The following is a 14,754-nucleotide window of genomic DNA, read 5'->3' as shown; positions in this document are numbered from 1 at the left end:
TGATCCGCCCATCTCGGCCTCCCAAAGTGCTGGAATTACAGGCTTGAGCCACCGCGCCCGGCGTTTTTTTTTATTTTTTAGACAGGGTCTCGCTCTGTTGACCAGGCTGGAGTGCAGTGGTGTGATCTGGGCTCACTGCAACCTCCGCCTCCCGGGTTCAAGCAATTCTCCTGCCTCAGACTCCCGAGTAGCTGGGATTACAGGCGCCCACCACCACGCCCGGCTAATTTTTGTATTTTTAGTAGAGACAGGGTTTCACCATATTGACCAGGCTGGTCTCGAACTCCTGACCTCAGGTGATCCACCTGCCTCGGCCTCCCAAAGTGCTGGGATTACAGGCGTGAGCCATCGTGCCTGGCCTGCCTCATACTTTTTTTTTAAAAAAGGAATTTTTTTTTGGAGATGGGGGTCTCACTCTGTCACCCAGGCTGGAGTGTAGCAGCACAATCACGGCTCACTGCAGCCTTGGCCTCCCAAGATCTAGGGATCCTCACACCTCAGCTTCTCAAGTAGCTGGGACTACAGGTGTGTGCCACCACACCCAGCTACTTTAAAAAAATTTTTTTTTTTTTTAGGCCGGGCGCGGTGGCTCAAGCCTGTAATCCCAGCACTTTGGGAGGCCGAGACAGGCGGATCACGAGGTCAGGAGTTCGAGACCATCCTGGCTAACACGGTGAAACCCTGTCTCTACTAAAAAATACAAAAAAAGTTAGCCGGGCGAGGTGGCTGGCGCCTGTAGTCCCAGCTACTTGGGAGGCTGAGGCAGGAGAATGACGTAAACCCGGGAGGCGGAGCTTGCAGTGAGCTGAGATCCGGCCACTGCACTCCAGCCCGGGCGACAGAGCGAGACTCCGTCTCAAAAAAAAAAAAAATTTTTTTATTTTTCGTAGCGACAAGTTCCCACTATGTTGCCCAGACTAGTCTTGAACACCTGGGTTCAAGTGATCCTCCCATTTTGGCCTCCCAGACAAAATTTGGCCTCTTCCAAAGAGAAGTTGGGCCTTTGTTTAAGGTTTCTAGGAGGTAACCTTGACACCCTTGTAATTACAAAAGTGCTGGGATTACAGGTGAGAGCCACCAGCCTGCCCCCATATTCCTTCTTGCCAGGCTACTCAAAAAGAGTTGTCCACATTTGCTATCTCTAGCTTCCCACCTTTCGTTCACACTTCAGATCCCTTCCAATCTGGCTTCTATCATTCACTCCATCAAAACTGCCCTGCTTGGTTACCAATAACCTCCCTGATCTCAAACCCAATAAGCGCCATTAGATTTTCACTGGGGAAACACTTCACAGACACCTCCTTTCTTGGGCTTCCCCACTACTTTTCTGACCACACCCTCCCAGTTCTCTTGCTGGTTCAACCTCAAGTTCGACCCTGAACCTTCTTCTCATTCCACATATTCTCCTCAAGTAATCTCACCATGGCTTTGAACATCACCTATATACTGAGGACTCCTAAATTTATAGGTCACAGCCACACACTTCTTCTGAGAGCCAGACTCATGTATCCAAATGCTTTGTTGCCTTCTTCATTGAGGAGGAAGTGGAATAAAGATTGTGAACTGGCCTGGGCAATCTAGCAAGACCCCATCTCTACAAAAAATTAGCCAGGCATGGTGGCACACGCCTGTGGCCCCAGGTACTCTGGGGGCTGAGGCAGGATCACTTGAGCCCGGGAGTTCGAGGTTCCAGTGAGTAAAATTGCCAATGTACTCCAGTCTGGGTGACTGACAGAGCAATCTCTCTCTCTCACACATGCAAAGACTGTGAGCCACTGGAAGAGAGCACTGAAGGTTATTCCTAAAGTACAAATGGTACCGATGAAGAAGTGTACAAGAAATCATTATAATTTCTTTTTTTTTTTTTTTTTGAGACGGAGTCTCGCTCTATTGCCCAGGCTGGAGTGCAGTGGCATGATCTGGGCTCACTGCAACCTCTGCCTTCCCGGGTTCAAGCAATTCTCCTTCCTCAACCTCCCAAATAGCTGGGATTACATGCCCGGCTAATTTTTTGTATTTTTTTTTTTTTTTTTTTGAGACGGAGTCTCGCTCTGCCGCCCAGGCTGGAGTGCAGTGGCCGGCTCTCAGCTCACTGCAAGCTCCGCCTCCCGGGTTCACGCCATTCTCCTGTCTCAGCCTCCCGAGTAGCTGGGACTACAGGCGCCCGCCTCGTCGCCCGGCTAGTTTTTTTTTGTATTTTTTAGTAGAAACGGGGTTTCACCGTATTAGCCAGGATGGTCTCGATCTCCTGACCTCGTGATCCGCCCGTCTCGGCCTCCCAAAGTGCTGGGATTACAGGCTTGAGCCACCGCGCCCGGCCAATTTTTTGTATTTTTAGTAGAGACAGGGTTTCACCATGCTGGTCAGGCTGGTCTCGAACTCCTGACCTCAGGAGATCCACCCTCCTCGGCCTCCCAAAGTGCTGGGATTACAGGTGCGACCCACCACTGCACCCGGCTTATCATTTCTTAATATGCTTAGTTGAAATTAATTAGTCAGATTAGTTTTATTCAAAAGCAGGAATGAAGAAATGGAAGATGAGATACAGCACATGTCAGTCCCTCATTTCTAGTTGTCTGCTGGCAATTTTCATTTGGATATCCCACCAGCATGTCCAACCCATAAATTACCTTCCCTCAAATCAGATCTTCCTTTGGAAGGAAGGGCTGTTAACTTCACCCAATCATTGAGTTCAAAACCTCGGTGTCATTTTTGTCTTTATTTTTCCTCATTCTCTGCATCAGCTTAATCTCTAAGTCCTGTTGACTTTGCCTTCATGATGTCTTACTTTTTCATAATTATCATCTTGATGAGGCTCAGAAACCAAGACCTGACTGGGCACAGTGGCTCATGCCTGCAATTCCAGTACTTTAGGAAACCAAGGAGGGAAGATTGCTTGAAGCCAGGAGTTTGAGACCAGCCTGAGCAAGATAGTGAGACCCCATCTCTACAAAAATAAAAAAACTTAGCTAGGCGTGGTGGTGTGCACCTGTAGTCTTAGCAAATTGGGAACCTGAGGTGGGAGAATCTCTTGAACCTAAAGCCTGGGCAACATAATGAGACCTCATCTCTACAGATTTTTTTTTGATTAGCTGGGTGTGGCGCCGCATGCCTGTAGTCCCAGCACTTTGGGAGGCCATGGTGGGCAGCTCACTTGAGGCCAGGGGTTCTAGACCAGCCTTGCCAACATGGAAAAACCCTATCTCTATTAAAAACACAAAAATGTAGCCAGGTGCAATGGCGCAAGCCCGTAGACCCAGCTGCTCAGGAGGCTGAGGATCACGAGCCCAGGAGTTCCAGCCTGCAGTGAGCCATGATCATGCCACTGCACTCCAGCAAAACGTCTTGCCCCACCAAAAAATTCCTTTTTTAAAAGTACTTTAAGAATATGAGACAGCGAGGCTGTATAAAAAAAAAAAAGAAGATACCAATACACCCAAATGTGGCGCTTTGACCTGCTGTACTGAAGAAACCCCAAGGTCTTTCTGATATCCCCCCTCAACATCTCTCCCAAAACCTTTATCTGCCTAAGAACCAGACCCATCAAAACAATTGCTTTTTCTTCCCCTCCCTGTAAGACCAAGAATCCAGCCACGCCAACAGAAACTTTCACAAAATACTGTACAAATTAATCTCTGTTCCCTGATCCATTCATCCTTCCTAGTAACACCTCAACAGAATTCATCTTCCTCCTCCCCCTTCCCATAAACTGTTTTGCCAGGATGGAGTACGAGCTTCCGAACTACCCTGGGGCCTGGGCAGTCACTCTGTGCTTCTCCCATGTACAGTTCATAAAATTTGTATGTCTTTTCTCCAATTAATCTGCCTTTTGTGAGCTGATTTTTCAGCGAGCCTTCAGAGGGTGAGGGGGAAGTTTCCCTTCCTCCCTGTAATCTGAATCCAGGCTTAAACTTTTAGTTTTCTGGCCAGTTCCCAAATCCTGTCTATCTTTTGAGGATATAACCATTACATTTGTCAAATGACAAATTACAACAAACTTAGTTTGAACGATCTTTTTTTTTTTTTTTTTTTTTTGAGGCGGAGTCTCGCTCTGTTGCCGGGACTGGAGTGCAGTGGCCAGATCTCAGCTCACTGCAAGCTCCGCCTCCCGGGTTTACTCCCGAGTAGCTGGGACTACAGGCGCCCGCCATCTCGCCCGGCTAGTTTTTGTATTTTTAGTAGAGACGGGGTTTCACCGTGTTAGCCAGGATGGTCTCGATCTCCTGACCTTGTGATCCGCCCGTCTCGGCCTCCCAAAGTGCTGGGATTACAGGCTTGAGCCACCGCGCCCGGCCAGTTTGAACGATCTTAATTGGCTTTATTTATGATTCTAGAATTGGGTAACACTTTATTCCATAAAACAGCATAAATGTTCCAATGACCTGAGCAGTGAGGATTTTTTGTTTGTTTTTGTTCTTTCTTTTCTGAGATAGGGTCTCACTCTGCTACCACACCCAGCTAATTTTTTTTGTATTTTTAGTAGAGACAGGGTTTTGCCATGTTGGCCAGGCTGGTCTCAAAACTCCTGACCACAGGTGATCCGTCTGCCTCGGCCTCCCAAAGTGCTGGGATTACAGGTATGGGCCGCTGCGCCTGGCCTCTTACGGGTTTTTTTAAACACATTTTTCCCCCAGATTTGGAAGAAAGAAAGTGCATTGGATCTAAGAGGTGAAAACAAAAGGCCTACTAGTGAAGTGCAAAGGCAGTCTAAATGCTGAGAAAAGAAAGAGTTGAGGGGATTATATTTAATCAGGGTACTTAACGCTCTAACTCTTGAAACAGGACCACATTTCAGTGGATTAACAAAGTAGTTTGGCAGGGTGCGGTGGCTCATGCCTGTAATCCCAGCACTTTGGGAGGCCGAGGTGGGTGGATCACTTGAGGTCAGGAGTTCGAGACCAGCCTGGGCAACATGGTGAAACCCTGTCTCTACTAAAAATACAAAAATTAGCTGGCGTCATGGCACACACCTGTAGTCCCAGTTACTCAGGAGGCTGAGGCAGGAGAATCGCTTGAACCCAGGAAGTGGAGGTTACAGTGAGCTGAGAGCATGCCATTGCACGCCAGCCTGGGCGACAGAGCAAGACTCTGATTCAAGAAAAAAAAGTTTATTTCTTTTTCACCTCACAGGCTTTGCTGATGAGATGGTTCTTCAAACAGTGACTACATATACTGGCTGTTCCCACATAGACAGTAAACGAAACCCAAATGGCCGATAAGCACATGAAAAAGTGTATATCATGATGCGTCATCAGGGAGATGCGAATTAAAATCATAGACGATACCATTTTATGTCCACCAGATAGCTAACATTTAAAAGGCTGACAACACCAAATATTGGAAAGGATGTGGAGCAACTGAAATGCTCATGTATTATTTAGAAAATGAATCATGGCTGGGCACAGTGACTCATGCCCACAGTCCCAGCACTTTGGGAGGCTAAGGCAAGAGGATCTCTTGAGCCCAGGAGTTAAAGACCAGTTTGGGCAACATAGTGAGACCGTGTCTCTACAAAAAAGAAAACATTCGCGGGGCATGGCAGTGCACTCCTATAGTCCTAGCTAATCATGAGGCTGAAGTAGGAGGATCCCTTGAGCCCAGGAGGTCAAGGCTACAGTGAGCTAGATACAAAATTAGCAGGGCATGGTGGTGCATGTCTGTAACACCAGCTACTCAGCTACGCAGGAGGCTGAGGCAGAAGAATCGAATGAATCCAGGAGGCAGAGGTTGCGGTGAGCTGAGATCACGCCACTGCACTCCAGCCTGGGTGACAGAGCAAGACTCAGTCTCCAAAAAAAAAAAAAAAGAAAGAAAAAAAAGAATAGTTCTATTGTTTGGATGCTTCTGAGTTCAGACTCTTGAATAAAAGGTTCACTGTAGGTATCATGACTGGAGCGTAGTCTCCATGAGGACTCAGGTGGAGGGGGATGGTCTGGAAGAAGACTGTGCTGTTGTCTGAACAGCCCCTCCTTTTGTTGGGAAACAGTCTCCCTGGCCCTGTATGGTTCTGATGGGACTGCTGATCAAAGTACTCTGAATGGTTGGCCCACCTGCATTTCTCCAATAAAAGCTAAAGGGAAAGACCGTTTTCAGCTTGGGGGTGGCAGCAGTGAGGAAGAGGCAGTGTTTAGTTGAGAAATGGGGGCCTCCGAGCTCTGGTGCCCAAGCTGAGGCCTCTGTTTCTCCAAACATGTAGATATTCAACTCTGAACCAGTTTACATTAATAGCCCACAAACACCACCATTTAAGCTCTCAGAACAAAGATCCTCCAAACTGCAGAAATTGGAGTCTGGCCCATCGGCTTCATTAGCACACTATCTCAATGCAGAAGTGATATCTTTATTTAATGTATTATCCCTGGACTCCTTTCTTTCCCCATCTCTTGCTGCCAAGAATTGCCACTGGGACAACTGCTACCGGGGCCATCCAGTGGTGTTGGCTGATTCATGCCTGGAAGAGCTCTTTGCCTACACTGGAAGGTCCTTGCCTACACCGGGCAGGAGAGAGGGGGGTGCCACAAAGACAGCGCAGTTAGCCCCTGGGCACAGTGCTAGCCCAGAGGCTGCCAGGGAAGGGGGAAGCTTTCAGAAGCTGTGGACTCCCTCAGGGCCACCCCAGCCTCAGGAGAGGTGTGTACCAGGGCAGCAGCTTGTGGCCAATTTTGGGAGTCCTCCTGAGACTGTCAATCATATGGAAATAAAGTTACCCTTCTGGGACCAAAGCCCATCAGAACAGCTGGAATGTACACAGCCCTGTCCAGGAGGGCAAGGTCACATTCTGCATTATACAGAGCACCAGGAAGCTCCAGCTTTGAATCCCAGCCTCAGTTCATGCAAATGTATGTGATGAGGCCAGGCATGGTGGCTCCATCTGTAATCCCAGCACTTTGGGAGGCCAAGACAGGCAGATCACCTGAGGTCAGGATTTTGATACCAGCCTGATCAACATGGTGAAACTGTGTCTCTACTAGAAATACAAAAATTAGCCGCGTGTGGTGGTGCTCACCTGTAGTCCCAGCTACTCAGGAGGCTGAGGCAGGAGAACGGCTTGAACCTCGGAGCCGGAGGTTGCAGTGAGCTGAGATCACGCCACTGGCACTTCAGTCTGGGTGACAGAGAGAGAGTCTGTCTCAAAAAAAAAAAAAAAAAAAGTGTTTGATGATATGAACCCTCTGTAACTATGGAATCCATATCTGTGATTTTAACCAACTGTGGATTAAAAATATTCAGAAGGCTGGGCACGGTGGCTCATGCCTGTAATCCTAGCACTTTGGGAGGCCGAGGCAGGTGGATCACCTGAGGTCAGGAGTTTGAAACCAGCCTGGCCAACATGGTAAAACCCCACCCATCTCTATTAAAAATACAAAAATTGGCTGGTGCAGTGGCTCACGTCTGTAATCCCAGCACTTTGGAAGGCCGAGGCGGGTGGATCACGAGGTCAGGAGATCGAGACCATCCTGGTTAACACGGTGAAACCCCGTCTCTACTAAAAATACAAAAAATTAGCCGGGCGTGGTGGTGGGTGCCTGTAGTCCCAGCTACTCGGGAGGCTGAGGCAGGAGAATGGCAGGAACCCAGGAGAGCTTGCAGTGAGCTGAGATGCGCCACTGCACTCCAGCCTGGGTGACAGAGCGAGACTCCGTCTCAAAAAAAAAAAAAAAAAAATACAAAAATTAGCCAGGCATGGTGGCAGATGCCTGTAATCCCAGCTGCTCAGGAGGCTGACGCGGAAGAATCGTTTGAACCTGGGATGCGGAGGTTACAGTGAGCTAAGATCATGCCACAGCACTCCAGCGTGGGCAACAAGAGTGAAACTCTGTCTCAAAAAAAAAAAAAAAATTTTTTTCAGAAAAAAAAGAAAAGGATGGTTGTGTCTGTACTGAACAGATACAGACTTTTTTCCTTGTCCTCCTTCAATAAACAATGCAGTATAATGACTTTATATAGCATTTACATTGTATTAAATATATGAGTAATCTAGAGATGATTTAAAGTATAGGGGAGGATATGCATATGTTATATACCAATTACTATGCTTTTTTTTTTTTTTTTTGAGATGGAGTCATTCTGTCACCCAGGCTGGAGTGTAGTGACACGATCTCAGCTTACAGCAACCTCCGCCTCCCAGTTTCAAGTGATTCTCTTGCCTCAGCCTCCTAAGTAGCTGGGACTACAGGCGTGTGCCACCAGGCCCAGCTAATTTTTTTTGTATTTTTTGTAGAGACAGGGTTTCACTATGTTGGCCATACTGGTCTCAAACTCCTGACCTCAGGTGATTCGCCGGCCTCAGCCTCCTAAAATGCTGGGATTACAGGCATGAGCCACCACGCCTGTCCTATGCCATTTTATTTAAAGGACTTGAGCCTCTGTAAATGTTGGTATCCTCAGGGGGTCCTGAAACCAACCCCCATGGATATAGTGGGATTATTCTGTCTATCTCAAGGACTGCTTGGAGCACCTATATATCATGTATATGAAGTAGTTTGTGGCCGGGCGCGGTGGCTCAAGCCTGTAATCCCAGCACTTTGGGAGGCCGAGACGGGCGGATCACGAGGTCAGGAGTTCGAGACCATCCTGGCTAACACGGTGAAACCCCGTCTCTACTAAAAAATACAAAAAATTAGCCGGGCGAGGTGGCGGGCGCCTGTAGTCCCAGCTACTCAGGAGGCTGAGGCAGGAGAATGGCGTGAACCCGGGAGGCAGAGCTTGCAGTGAGCTGAGATCCGGCCACTGCACTCCAGCCTGGGCCACAGAGCGAGACTCTGTCTCAAAAAAAAAAAAAAAGAAAGTAGTTTGTAAATAGTGCTAAATGCTTGCCATTTACCCCCAAGAAACTGGGGACACACAGAGGGCAAAGTCTCGGTCTCATACCTTTTTTAAAAATTGTGATGAAAAAATACAACAAAATTTACCATCTTAACCAAGTGTTAAGTAAGTTAAGTATGTTCATATGTTGTCAAACAGCTCTCCAGAACGTGTTTAAATTATTATTTTTAATAGAAATCGGGCTTGCTATGATGCCCAGGCTGGTCTTGAACTCCTGGCCTCAAGCAATCTGTTCACCTTGGCCTCCCAAAGTGCTGGAATTACAGGTAGGAGCCACCTCACTGGCCCAAAATCTCCAGAATGTTTTCATCTTGCAAAACTGAAACTCTGTATCCTCAATCTTCTTTTTGTCTCTATGGATTTGCCTATTTTCGACATTTCATATAAATGGAATCATATGACATGTGATCTTTATACCTGTATTCTTTCATTTAGTATGTTTTCAAGGTTGATCCACATTGTAACACATATCAGTTCTTTGTACCTTTTTTTTTTTACTTTTTTTTTTGTTGAGACTGAGTCTCACTCTGTCACCCAAGCTGGAGTGCTGTGGCATGATCTCGGCTCACTGCAAACTCTGCCTCCCGGGTTCAAGAGATTCTTCTGTCTCGCCCTCCCAAGTAGCTGGACTACAGGCGTGTGCCACCAGGCCCAGCTAATTTTTTTGTATTTTTTGTAGAGACAGGGTTTCACTATGTTGGCCATACTGGTCTCAAACTCCTGACCTCAGGTGATTCGCCGGCCTCAGCCTCCTAAAATGCTGGGATTACAGGCATGAGCCACCACGCCTGTCCTATGCCATTTTATTTAAAGGACTTGAGCCTCTGTAAATGTTGGTATCCTCAGGGGGTCCTGAAACCAACCCCCATGGATATAGTGGGATTATTCTGTCTATCTCAAGGACTGCTTGGAGCACCTATATATCATGTATATGAAGTAGTTTGTGGCCGGGCGCGGTGGCTCAAGCCTGTAATCCAGCACTTTGGGAGGCCGAGACGGGCGGATCACGAGGTCAGGAGTTCGAGACCATCCTGGCTAACACGGTGAAACCCCGTCTCTACTAAAAAATACAAAAAATTAGCCGGGCGAGGTGGCGGGCGCCTGTAGTCCAGCTACTCAGGAGGCTGAGGCAGGAGAATGGCGTGAACCCGGGAGGCAGAGCTTGCAGTGAGCTGAGATCCGGCCACTGCACTCCAGCCTGGGCCACAGAGCGAGACTCTGTCTCAAAAAAAAAAAAAAAAGAAAGTAGTTTGTAAATAGTGCTAAATTGCTTGCCATTTACCCCCAAGAAACTGGGGACACACAGAGGGCAAAGTCTCGGTCTCATACCTTTTTTAAAAATTGTGATGAAAAAATACAACAAAATTTACCATCTTAACCAAGTGTTAAGTAAGTTAAGTATGTTCATATTGTTGTCAAACAGCTCTCCAGAACGTGTTTTAAATTATTATTTTTAATAGAAATCGGGCTTGCTATGATGCCCAGGCTGGTCTTGAACTCCTGGCCTCAAGCAATCTGTTCACCTTGGCCTCCCAAAGTGCTGGAATTACAGGTAGGAGCCACCTCACTTGGCCCAAAATCTCCAGAATGTTTTCATCTTGCAAAACTGAAACTCTGTATCCTCAATCTTCTTTTTGTCTCTATGGATTTGCCTATTTTCGACATTTCATATAAATGGAATCATATGACATGTGATCTTTATACCTGTATTCTTTCATTTAGTATGTTTTCAAGGTTGATCCACATTGTAACACATATCAGTTCTTTGTACCTTTTTTTTTTTTACTTTTTTTTTTTTGTTGAGACTGAGTCTCGCTCTGTCACCCAAGCTGGAGTGCTGTGGCATGATCTCGGCTCACTGCAAACTCTGCCTCCCGGGTTCAAGAGATTCTTCTGTCTCGCCCTCCCAAGTAGCTGGGACTACAGGCGCATGCCACGATACCTGGCTGATTTTTTTTTTATTTTTAGTAGAAACAGGGTTTCACCATGTTAGCCAGGATGGTCTCGATCATACTGACCTCATGATCTGCCCGCCTGAGCCTCCCAAAGTGCTGGGATTACAGGCGTGAGCCACCGCGCCCGGCTGGGCTGTTTGTTTGTTTTTAAATGAAGTCTCACTCTGTCGCCCAGACTGGAGTGCAGTGACACTATCTCGGCTCTCTGCAACTACCACCTCCTTGGCTCAAGCAATTCTTTCTCCTGCCTCAGTCACTGGAGTAGCTGGGAATACAGGCATGTGCCACTACACCCTGCTAATTTTTTTTTTTTTTTTTTTTTGAGACGGAGTCTCGCTCTGTCACCCAAGCTGGAGTGCACTGGCCAGATCTCAGCTCACTGCAAGCTCCGCCTCCCGGGTTCACGCCATTCTCCTGCCTCAGCCTCCTGAGTAGCTGGGACTACAGGCGCCCGCCACCTCGCCGGCTAGTTTTTGTATTTTTAGTAGAGACGGGGTTTCACCGTGTTAGCCAGGATGGTCTCGATCTCCTGACCTTGTGATCCGTCCGCCTCGGCCTCCCAAAGTGCTGGGATTACAGGCTTGAGCCACCGCGCCCGGCCTTCTAATTTTTATATTTTTAATGGAGACAAGGTTTCACCACATTGGCCAGACTGGTCTCAAACTCCTGACCTCAAGTGATCCACCCACCTCAGCCTCCCAAGATGCTGGGATTACAGGCATAAGCCACCACGCTGGCGTCTTTGTATCTTTTTTTTTTTTTTTTTTTTTGAGATGGAGTCTCACTCTGTTGCCCATGCTGGAGTGCAGTGGTACAATCTTGGCTTACCACAACCTGTGCCTCTCGGGTTCAAGCAATTCTCCTGCCTCAGCCTCCTGAGTAACTGGGACTACAGGAGCGCACCACCATGCCTGGCTAATTTTTGTATTTTTAGTAGAGACAGGGTTTCACTTTGTTGGCCAGGCTGGTCTCAAATTCCTGACCTTGTGATCTGCTTGCTTCGTCCTCCCAAAGTGCTAGGATTACAGGCGTGAACCGCCACGCCCAGCCCTTTGTAGCTTCTTTTTTTTTTTTTTTTTTTTTTTGAGACGGAGTCTTGCTCTGTCGCCCGGGCTAAAGTGCAGTGGCCGGATCTCAGCTCACTGCAAGCTCCGCTTCCCGGGTTTACGCCATTCTCCTGCCTCAGCCTCCGGAGTAGCTGGGACTACAGGCGCCCGCCACCTCGCCCGGCTAGTTTTTTTTGTATTTTTAGTAGAGACGGGGTTTCACCGTGTTAGCCAGGATGGTCTCCATCTCCTGACCTCGTGATCCGCTCGTCTCGGCCTCCCAAAGTGCTGGGATTACAGGCTTGAGCCACCGCGCCCGGCCTGTAGCTTCTTATAGGTAATATTCCATTGTATGGATATATCACATTGTGATTATCCAGTAAGTCAACAGTTGATGAATATTTGGGTTGTTTTTGCCTTTTGGCCACTGTAAATAATGCTGTGAACATTCATGTAAAATAATTGCTTGTTTCTGTTATCAATTCTTTTTTTTTTGAGACGGAGTCTCACTCTGTCACCCAGGCTGGAGTGCAGTGGCGGGATCTCAGCTCACTGCAAGCTCCGCCTCCCGGAGCTCACGCCATTCTCCTGCCTCAGCCTCCCTAGTAGCTGGGACTACAGGCACCCGCCACCTCGCTCGGCTAGCTTTTTTGTATTTTTTAGTAGAGATGGGGTTTCACCGTGTTAGCCAGGATGGTCTCGAACTCCTGACCTCGTGATCCGCCCGTCTCGGCCTCCCAAAGTGCTGGGATTACAGGCTTGAGCCACCGCGTCCGGCCTATTATCAATTCTTTTGGTTATATACCTGGGAGTGGAACCACTGGCTCATGGCAATTCTGTGTTTAACTTTTTGAGGAACTGCCATACTGTTTTCCACAGTGGCTGCATCATTTTTCATTCCTACCCACAATGTCTTAGGGCTCCCATTTTGCCACATGCTCAGTAACACTTATTTTCCATTTTTAAAAATTATAGTCACCCTAGTGGGTATGAAGTGGTATCTTCCTGTGATTTCCCCCATGGTTTCCTTTCCATTTATTTTGACAAATTTTTTGACTTTCAATCACACCTTGATTACAATTATTTATGTAAAAAAACTGTTTTTCTGATGAATAATAGTCCAAAATTAAGCATGTATTTGTGTTCATGCCTATACACATGAGTGCTATCAGCCCCTAAACATCTAAACGACAGGATACAGATTTGGGATGGTGGGAGGCCTATCTTTACACCTTCAAGGAAGCGGATTGGGCTGCTGGAAAGATCTTGGGTTAGAAGTTGAGAGGCCTAGGCCTCTATCTTTTGACACTGGTGGAATTATTAATATTTTGTTCTTATATTATTTTCTTTCTTTCTATCTTTTTTTTTTTTTTTTGAGATGGAGTCTCGCTTTGTTGCCCAGGCTGGAGTGCAGTGGCACTATCTCGGCTCACTGCAAGCTCCGCCTCCCTGGTTCACGCCATTCTCCTGCCTTAGCCTCCGAGTAGCTGGGACTACAGGCGCCCGCCACCTCGCCCGGCTAATTTTTTGTATTTTTAGTAGAGACGGGGTTTCACCGGTTAGCCAGGATGGTCTCGATCTCCTGACCTCGTGATCTGCCCGTCTCAGCCTCCGAAAGTGCCGGGATTACAGGCGTGAGCCACCGCGTCTGGCGATTTTCAAAATTTTATTATCCTTTTTTATAGATGGTGTCTCACTCTGTTGCCAGACTAGACTGTTGTGGCCTAATCATTGCTCACTGTAACCTCAAACTCCTGGACTCAAGCAATCCTCCCACCTTAGCCTTCCAAGTAGCTGGGATTACAAGTGTGTGCCACTACGCCCCACTTATTTTTGTATTTTTAGTGGAGACGGGGTTTTACCATGTTGGTCTTGAACTCCTGACCTCAGGTGATCCACCCGTCTTGGCGTCTCAAAGTTCTGGGATTACAGGCGTGAGCCACTACGCCTGAAACCTCCCCGCCACTAATTTTTAAATTTTTTGTAGAGACAGGGTTTCACAATTTTGCCCTGGCTGGTCCCAAACCCCTCCTTGCCTTGGATTCCCAAAGTGCTAAGATTATAGGCATGAGGCACTGCGGCCAGCCTCTTCCCCTTTTATTCAGCACACTGGTCTTATTGCCGTAAGCCTCACCCTTATAACCTCATTTAACCATAATTACCTCTTTAAAGAGAGCTAATCGCCAAATACAGTCACTTTGGGAGTTAGGGCTTCAAAATGTAAATTTTAAGGGGCCATCATTCAGTTCCTCTGAGCTTTGACTTTATCATCATTATAAGGAGAATTGAAACCAACTTGAGAATTTTATTGGAAACTAAGAAGTAACATCTCAGCCCTCAACCATGCCACTAATTGGCTAATTGAGCCAGTGGAGACAGTGAGTTATGGCAGAAAAAGCTGTATCCTCAGGGCTGGAGATGATGGCTTTCAGCTTGGAGAATAGCACCAAAGTCCTATTATTTTTCTGGCCAAGGAGGTTATTATGAGGATCAAAAGAGAAAAAGCGTTTGAAAGTATGTTGAAATTATAAAGCACTATAAAAAGCAAGCCATTATTACTATTGGTTTTCTTGTCCTTAGGATGCTATCTCAGCTAAGCCATGTGGTTATTAATTTTGTCACTCACTGCCACCCCCTTGAGTGCTTGCTTCACTTACACCATTTGCCACTGAATTAGTAATGATTTGGCTTTTCTGCGAGTGGCAGAAAACCCCAGCTAACAGTTGTTTAACAAGATGACAAATTGAAGCATAAGCAGTCTGCTCCCAGAAGTTTTCAGGAACCAGTCCTTATGGTCCAATGTGGTGGCGTCAGCATTCCCAACATCCAGGATGCAAGAAGGGACAAAGAGGAAGAGAGAAGAGATGGGGTGTGAGCCACTTGGACTTTGCACCCATCCATCCTATTGGTCAGAACTCAGCCATATG

This window comes from Trachypithecus francoisi, unplaced genomic scaffold (genome assembly GCF_009764315.1).
Source record: "Trachypithecus francoisi isolate TF-2019V2 unplaced genomic scaffold, Tfra_2.0 Contig01474, whole genome shotgun sequence".
NCBI lineage: Eukaryota > Metazoa > Chordata > Mammalia > Primates > Cercopithecidae > Trachypithecus > Trachypithecus francoisi.
The sequence above is the reverse complement of the archived record's forward strand: the minus strand, read 5'-3'. Positions refer to the sequence as shown.